At 39.3% G+C, this 7,205-nt stretch overlaps 1 long non-coding RNA gene across 1 annotated transcript; it reads right to left on the bottom strand.

Moving 5' to 3' along the window:
- Positions 1 to 3,243: 3,243 nt before the first annotated feature.
- On the bottom strand, positions 3,244 to 4,731 carry LOC137485298 (uncharacterized). The gene is made up of 3 exons (XR_011005256.1): positions 4,578 to 4,731; positions 3,425 to 3,568; positions 3,244 to 3,316 (listed from the first exon to the last, which is right to left on the bottom strand). It is a non-coding gene; the product is annotated as an uncharacterized lncRNA (long non-coding RNA).
- Positions 4,732 to 7,205: the final 2,474 nt, after the last annotated feature.

Raw genomic sequence — 7,205 nt, 5'->3', positions numbered from 1 at the left:
CTCAGTTAGACCCTCATTGTTGCCATTGCTCAAATCAGCTGCAGAAAATGTGCAATATTGTCAGCAGACTTTTGAATTGTATTTATTTTATAATAAATATTTATATTTATTTATATATATATATATATAAATATATATTTTATGATGTGTTTACTTGCACCAGCAAGGTGATCACTGGTTTCTTGGTGTTTTACATCAGTTCTAGTTTTTTAAGTAACTCCTGTGGCAATGGAATACAGATATAATAAAGGAAATTAATTCCACTGCAACAACCTGAAATAGCAGTGCAATGGTGAGAGGTGCCATGGCACAGATGCAGCACATAGCATGCTGGTGGTGCTGAGACTGCTCCACGGAAGACTAAATAAAAGGAATCTTTCCACTGCTCTTCTAATCCTTTTATTTCTGAGGCTAAAGGCAAGTCCAGTAGAGCATAGCTAATTACAACTCTGATCTTTAAGCATTGCATGGCTGGTGGAGCCCTTACATACACCGATGTGAAGCTGCTGCAAGTAACACCCCGATACCTGCACACCTGTGTTAGGAAATTCCTTTCAAAGCCTTTCTGTTCAACAGAGACCAAGACCTTTATGTCTGCACACTAAAATTGTATTTAAAACCCCAGCTCAATTGCAAAGTGAAAGAGACAAACCCTTTGAGGAAACAGTAATGACCTTTGCTGGTTCCCAAGGATGTTTAACTTCTTGATTTAGTCAGCAAGTTTGGACAACTCAGTTTGCCAAGGCTTTTGTAATTTCCCTTGTCCTTGTGAAGATGGTTAATATTTAGCTATCAGTTGAGTCAATGTTTATTCCCCTGTAATTTTTTTCAGTTCTTTCTATATGTCTAATGACTGGTTGTAAACATACATTCCACAGAATGATTTTATATTTTTAACCAGAAAATCGTACTGCTTAACCCTTTTCCTTTTTATAAAGAAACTTATAAGGGGTTTAATTTTGACTAGGAGCATCATCTAACAAACCTCCATAAATAGTCACTCATTCAGTATATCCTCTACATTCCCAAATAAAAATCTTTTGCTTAATGTGTGCTTTATCTAATGTAAAATGTATTTTTTCTAGTCAATAAATATTTCTATAGCTGGGTGAAGCACTGCTGCACCACTTAGGAGTTACATTTCAGATAGTCACAAGTTCCCACTTAGAGGATTGAGGAGTCTTTGGACTAACCTCAGGAATTAGTTTTTCCTCAGGATGAGGCATCATCACATGAAATTGTGGGATATCCATGAGCTTGGTAATATGGAAAACTCTTTAACCATTCAGCATTACCAATGATGTTCCAAATATTTCTCTGCATTCCTGACATCAAGGTAAGATCAGCAGCTCCTGGCTGCTGAGGAGTATTTTTGGGTGATTGGCAAAACATTAGCAAATACAATCTTGTTGTGCAGCACCTCCTCTTCCTCTTTTAATGCACCGGGACTACCTCCAAATATAGACACATCCAAATTCTAATCAGAAATGGTATTTAATGCCCCAGAATTACTTATCAGGACTCTGTTAAGTCAGAGATCGTGCAGTGCAGGTTATAAAAGCAGGATGCAGGAGCCAGGATTCTTGGGATCTTTCTTTAAAGCTGGCTTGCTCTAGTCTCAGGGAAAAACAGGAAAAAAAAAATCACTCACTTCTATGATGCAATTTAGTCATCTGAAAAAATGAAATAACTTCACTGTTCTACTTCACAGGCACTGTGTGAGTCCTCAATAATACTTGTGAAACTATAGCGTGATCTCTTGGCAAGAAGTGTTCTGATGGAGCCCAAATGTCAAAAATTGCTTTCAAATCAGAGAGTGAAAAGTGTACACCAGACAGACATGGATGGTGCTGTAGTGATTTTCACTGTGATGCCTCTCTTACTGTTTCATCTCCTTTATTACCTTTTCAAGGCCTATTTTGATGAGTTAGCATTGCCTAGTTCTTTCTTCCCCCCTCCAAAATTTCACATGTCCTCCTTAGCCCTGCTCCCTTTTCAATTTTTTTTTCCTCATAAACTGCTCATGAATTGCCTTGGCAGTGAGTAAAGTGTAAGTACTTTTAGAAAATGGTTTATGGTTCAGTGGCCATCAGCAAATGCTGTCAGAGCTGATACCCTTCAGCTGGGAGGGAACAGCAGCTTCACTCACGCCATCCCTCACCTGCTGTGGTGCTGGAAGGGAGCCAGGATGGAGAATTCCCAGGCCAGGCCACTGCCAGAAAATTTTATTCCTAAGGGTTCCCACTGGCCATGAAATTTGAGTACTCAAATGACTGTGATATCACACACTGAGGAAAATAATCAGCTTTTGAAGCAGCTCCGTGTGGAACTGGAAGAGTTGTGGTCATCCAGGTATTCGCCCAGGGCTGCCAAGAGGATGGGACAGACTTCAGATGAGGACAGGAAAACAAAGGATCATTACTGCTGTAAAATATAAAGACATGGACAACCAACCATGTCTCTCTCTCTCTTTTTCTATACCATGCTAAAGAACTAAATAGATTAATCTCAGAAGTCTAATACCATACTTGAATGTTTTGAACGAGAGCCTCCTAAATACAAAAAAATTATGTGAGAAATGGATTTCTAAAGAATTTTTGTAAGAAGATTAGATATTTTAGAGAACTAGAACTGTGAAAGATGTATTATAGTAGAACTATGTGGAGATTGTCCCTGTCTTCTGTTTCTCTTTCTGTCTCTCGTTTTCTCTCTCTCCTCTCTTTTCTTGTCCCCTATGCTAGGAAAATGTACCCTTCTTTATCAATAAACAGTTCTCAGATATAGTATTGCCACATTTGTGCTTCATTTTCGTCTGAGAAATCTATCAAAAAGAATCCTTTCCCAGCTCCCCTTTTTGCAACAGGACGGGACACCCTGGAATGTAATTTTCCACATGGAGACAATGGATAAAAGAAGTATTCCAAATATGGGCTAATGTATTTTAAGGATCCTGGTATTTCCTCTCTATGATCCCAAGAGAAGCACACATCAAAATATAACACTGAAAAAAATCCAATGCTAACATTGACACCAAAGTCACCAATTTTTTGGGACAATTTACTTGGGTTTTCATTAGACCTTAAACCCATTTCACATGGATCCCCAGACCAGGAGTGTTCTGCAAGGTGTCACCTTCAACTACAACTACCCAAAAGTAAAAAAAAAAAAAAAAAGGAACATCAGATTCTTTTACTAGATTCTTTTCTGTAAGCCGTGTGTTTTGTGTTGCAGGAGAGAAGATTCAGTCACATTTCTACAAACATTTCTTCCCACAGATCATCAGCACAGTCGATGAAATTTGTCACAGGCATTTCTTCTACAGATAAACCAGAGTGGAAGGCAGGGTTAATTATATTGCCTTAAGCCACAGGATTTCTCTTTTCAATAACATTGCAGTTGTCTTGGGCTATTAAATACTCCTTACAGCTGCTCTCACACTGGTTCTTTGGGAAGCGATGCTGGAGATACTTTGCTGGAGCCCTGGCAGCCACATGGATGTTTGCAGGCAGGCAGAGCTGGCCCTTCCAACCTCTTCTTCAGCTTGATGACGGTGGTGGAATGTGAATCACTATTAGCCAGATAATGTGCATATATCCCTCATTAACTCTTTTTCTAATTGCGATAAATCCTCTTTAAATTAGCTTTAAAATGCCAGTGCCGTAAACATTCCCTGTTCCTGTTTTGTCTCGTGGGAGGATGATGTTTTTCCAGCACCAGGAATTACTATTTAATTACTTCACTATTTAACCAAGATTAAAGCGAAGACTTGTAGGGATCATTTGCACACAAATATTATTATAAACAGATCCCTTTCCAGAAATACTCTGAAATTTGCAGAGGAGCACTGTGTCAACAGCCACAGCAGAATCGTGGAGGGGAATCTTTTGTGGTGCTGCATGTAAGGAAGGTGTCATGACTTGAATATTTTGTTATTTAAACAAAAGGATTATAAGTCCAAGCAGCAGAAGTACCAAGCAAGTAATGAAATTGTTCTTTGGGGAGGGCTCAGTGTACAGTCTTAAATAGGCTGAAAATTAGCCACAATTCCTTAAAGTCTGCTTGGAACAAAAGCCAAATTTAAATTCTGAAGTTAATTTAATAATGTGGAATACATCTTAAGATTGCTGGTCCACAAGTTCCCTCAACTCATTTGGTTTAGGCTTTTTTTTTAGTGTATAAAGTTGGCATTTTACCTTGTGTACATGTTTCTTTATCTCTTTATTGTATTGAGTTTAATATTTTATTCCTGTTTCAAATGTAATACATTTATATATCCCAATCTCCCTGGATGATTGCATATTAAACAAAAGCTGCACACGACACAAAGTCTGCTTCAGAGCTGCCAGGTACAGTCTCCTATTGCTGCAAGCAGCAGCAGCCCTGTCACCAGCTGATTCCTTTGCTGAGGAAGGCTGGAGGTTTTCTGGGTTTTTTGGGAAGAGCTGTTCTGCAGCATCCCTCTAAACTGCTTGAGCAGGATTTACAGAAGGAGAACAGAGACAGATCCAGCCACGTTCTCAGCCAAATTCTGAGCCAAATACAAGAACTATCATTCGGAATTTGTGGTGCTTCCTGACCTTTTGAAAGTGTTCCCCAAGCAGCTGCAGGAGGATTTAACAGGCAGATCCAAGAAATCTCCAGTCAGCACAGGACCTCTTTTTCCTTTCAGGAGCTGGGGGGTTTTCCGCTGCATCCATGAGCATGCCACAAAAAACTCTCCCAGAAATCTTTAAAGGACACTTTTGAGAAAAGCAAAGACGTTCTTCATGGCTCGTGATGTCCCAGCTACAACAGACTGGCCACTCTCCAGTGCTTCATTAAAATGTGTCTCTGTGCTTCATTAACATCTGTCAGACATGGTTTATTCATTTTTCTTTCATCTTGCCTCTGGAGAGCACCATGTGAGACACTGAGCGCTCTGCTTTATTTTCATGGGGTGCATGTGCTTCTAGGTTTTTTATCCATTGCTCTGTATTCAGTGAGGAAAATATATTCAGAGATGCCTGGTGGGTTTCGATAGGGAAGATGGAAAGGTCTGATGGAATCATTTTCTCTTGGTACATTGCTTTGCAGCCTCAGACCGGCAGCCAAAAAAGCTCTGCTTCCTGCATCAAAGAGGGGACATTGCCTTGCACCACAGAGGGATTTGTGTCAGGAGGACAAATCCACTCAGATCAAATTCTCAGGCCCAGGAGCTCGGGATATTTTGTAAGTCATATCAATGTCTTGCAGCAGTAAAACTAAATATTTTCACGGCTCCTGGGAAAACCTGAGTATATTGACATGACATTGTAAAGGTAAATAACACAGCAGTGCACAGCAAATTTCAGATAGAGAATTGGACCTTGTCTACACCAATATTCTTCACTTAAATAGCAGCATTTTATTTGTTTCAAATGCTACTGACAATGAACTTTGACTCATCTGTAAAAGAAATGGGAGTGAGGAAAGAGAGAAGGTTTTACCTAAACCTTATGCTCACTCATATGCCAAGGGCCAAATACCTTTCCAAAACAAATTAAAACAAAACAAAACAAAAATTAAAAAAAAAAAACAAATTAAACAGCAGTTGTATTTATTAAGAGCCTAATTTGCCAGACACTGACGTTTATATTTTACTTGTATAGTGTTGAGTATTGCTTTTATGAAGCATTTCCATGTGACAAAGCTGATGAATGTCAGACTGTCTGCAAAAAATAAATTGCAGTCACAGGCCACAGGAACATGTGAATTCCTTTAGCTACACTGGAAATGGCAGCCCTGTGTTTAGGAAATACCCTGTCTTGACTGAAGAGTGAAAAGAGAAGAGCCTTAGAATTGGGAAGCAAGGTTGGAAGGAAATGGATACAATTAATTGGGCACTGAGCAGGATAAAATAAATGCCTGGAAACATGTACTGCCCACAGGTGGCTGTGTGAGATCCACTGTTGGCTGGGAAAGGCAGTTCTGCTTGGACTTTAGGAAGTGTGTGCTCTCTCTAAGGAAAGTCACTGCAAGCTCTGGTAGATTTTGCCAGAGAAAAAAAAATAGAAAAAATATATAAAAAGCAGCAAACCATTATTGATTTTTATCTTTCCTTGACTAAGAGCTGTGTCAGATCCAAGTAGTCTTTCTTTTTTTCCATTACCATCTCAAATCCGAAGAAGGCCAGACACCTGCACAATTGGTGTAGGTGGTGGGCTCTGTACCAGAAGATGCTTTACTGTATAAACCAGTGTGAAATGATCTTGCAGTATTTCAGACTGTGACCTTTCAAGTAGACAGACCCAATGATTTTCAGTCAATGCTCCCTCTTCTTGATTTAGAAGCCCATTCAGAATGTAAAAAGGCCAGTTCATTGTGGCAACTCATTATTCCACTGTGCTGCTACATTCTGATAGAGAACAAATGTGACCTTTGCTACAGAAATAGGTTGTTGTGGGCAGTAAAAGTTCACTTTGAGTGACACCATGAATGCTAACTCTCCTGCAGACAAAGATGGTATGGGGGCAGAATTTGCAATCAATGCCCAACTTCACAAGCCCACTGAAAACCTGTGTGAGAAAACTTCTGCTGTCTTCCTCTTCCAACATCCAGGACTGAGCACGGGAGCCTTAGGCCTTAGTTTAGTGTCCTGTAAGCCCAGAAAATACCCCACAAGTTACTTTATTTTTGTTTAATGAGGTGAGAATCAGTTGAAATTTAAAAAAACAAACACAGCGAACTCATTCATAGATCTAGAAATGCATTGGCCAATTTCTTGGTGTCAACACTGAAATTGTGTCCTCAGAATTCTGGCTGCAGCGGATGATGGTGAGCACTTAAAAGTGGAAAGGCAACTCCATGGGAAGTTCAGCCCTGAAAACAGTGTGCTAATAGTTTCTAAGGAGGGTACTAATTATGGCAATGTTCAGTGGCTCCCTATTCAGAAAATTAGTTCCAGGCATAAAAATTGATTCTTGCTATTCTTCATCACATCAATTTTATTATTATATTATCTGTCTTGGTATAACGAGATATTCTTTACTCTCAGGACTTTTTTTCAACCAGGCAATTAAACAAAAATTTGGATAATCCATTTCATGAAGTCTCATAGAAGAAAGAATAATACTATCCAATACCTATCAGTGTCCAGAACATACAAGCTCACAAAAATTGCTTCTCTGTTCCTCATTTCCCTATGAAATCCAGGTACTTCTGTTCCTGTCCTTCTAAGAGAAAACAAA

The sequence above is a fragment of the Anomalospiza imberbis genome, chromosome 19, assembly GCF_031753505.1.
Source record: "Anomalospiza imberbis isolate Cuckoo-Finch-1a 21T00152 chromosome 19, ASM3175350v1, whole genome shotgun sequence".
In the NCBI taxonomy this organism is placed as follows: Eukaryota; Metazoa; Chordata; class Aves; order Passeriformes; family Viduidae; genus Anomalospiza; species Anomalospiza imberbis.
Note: the sequence above shows the minus strand (reverse complement) of the source record. Positions and strands in the feature narration are given on the sequence as shown.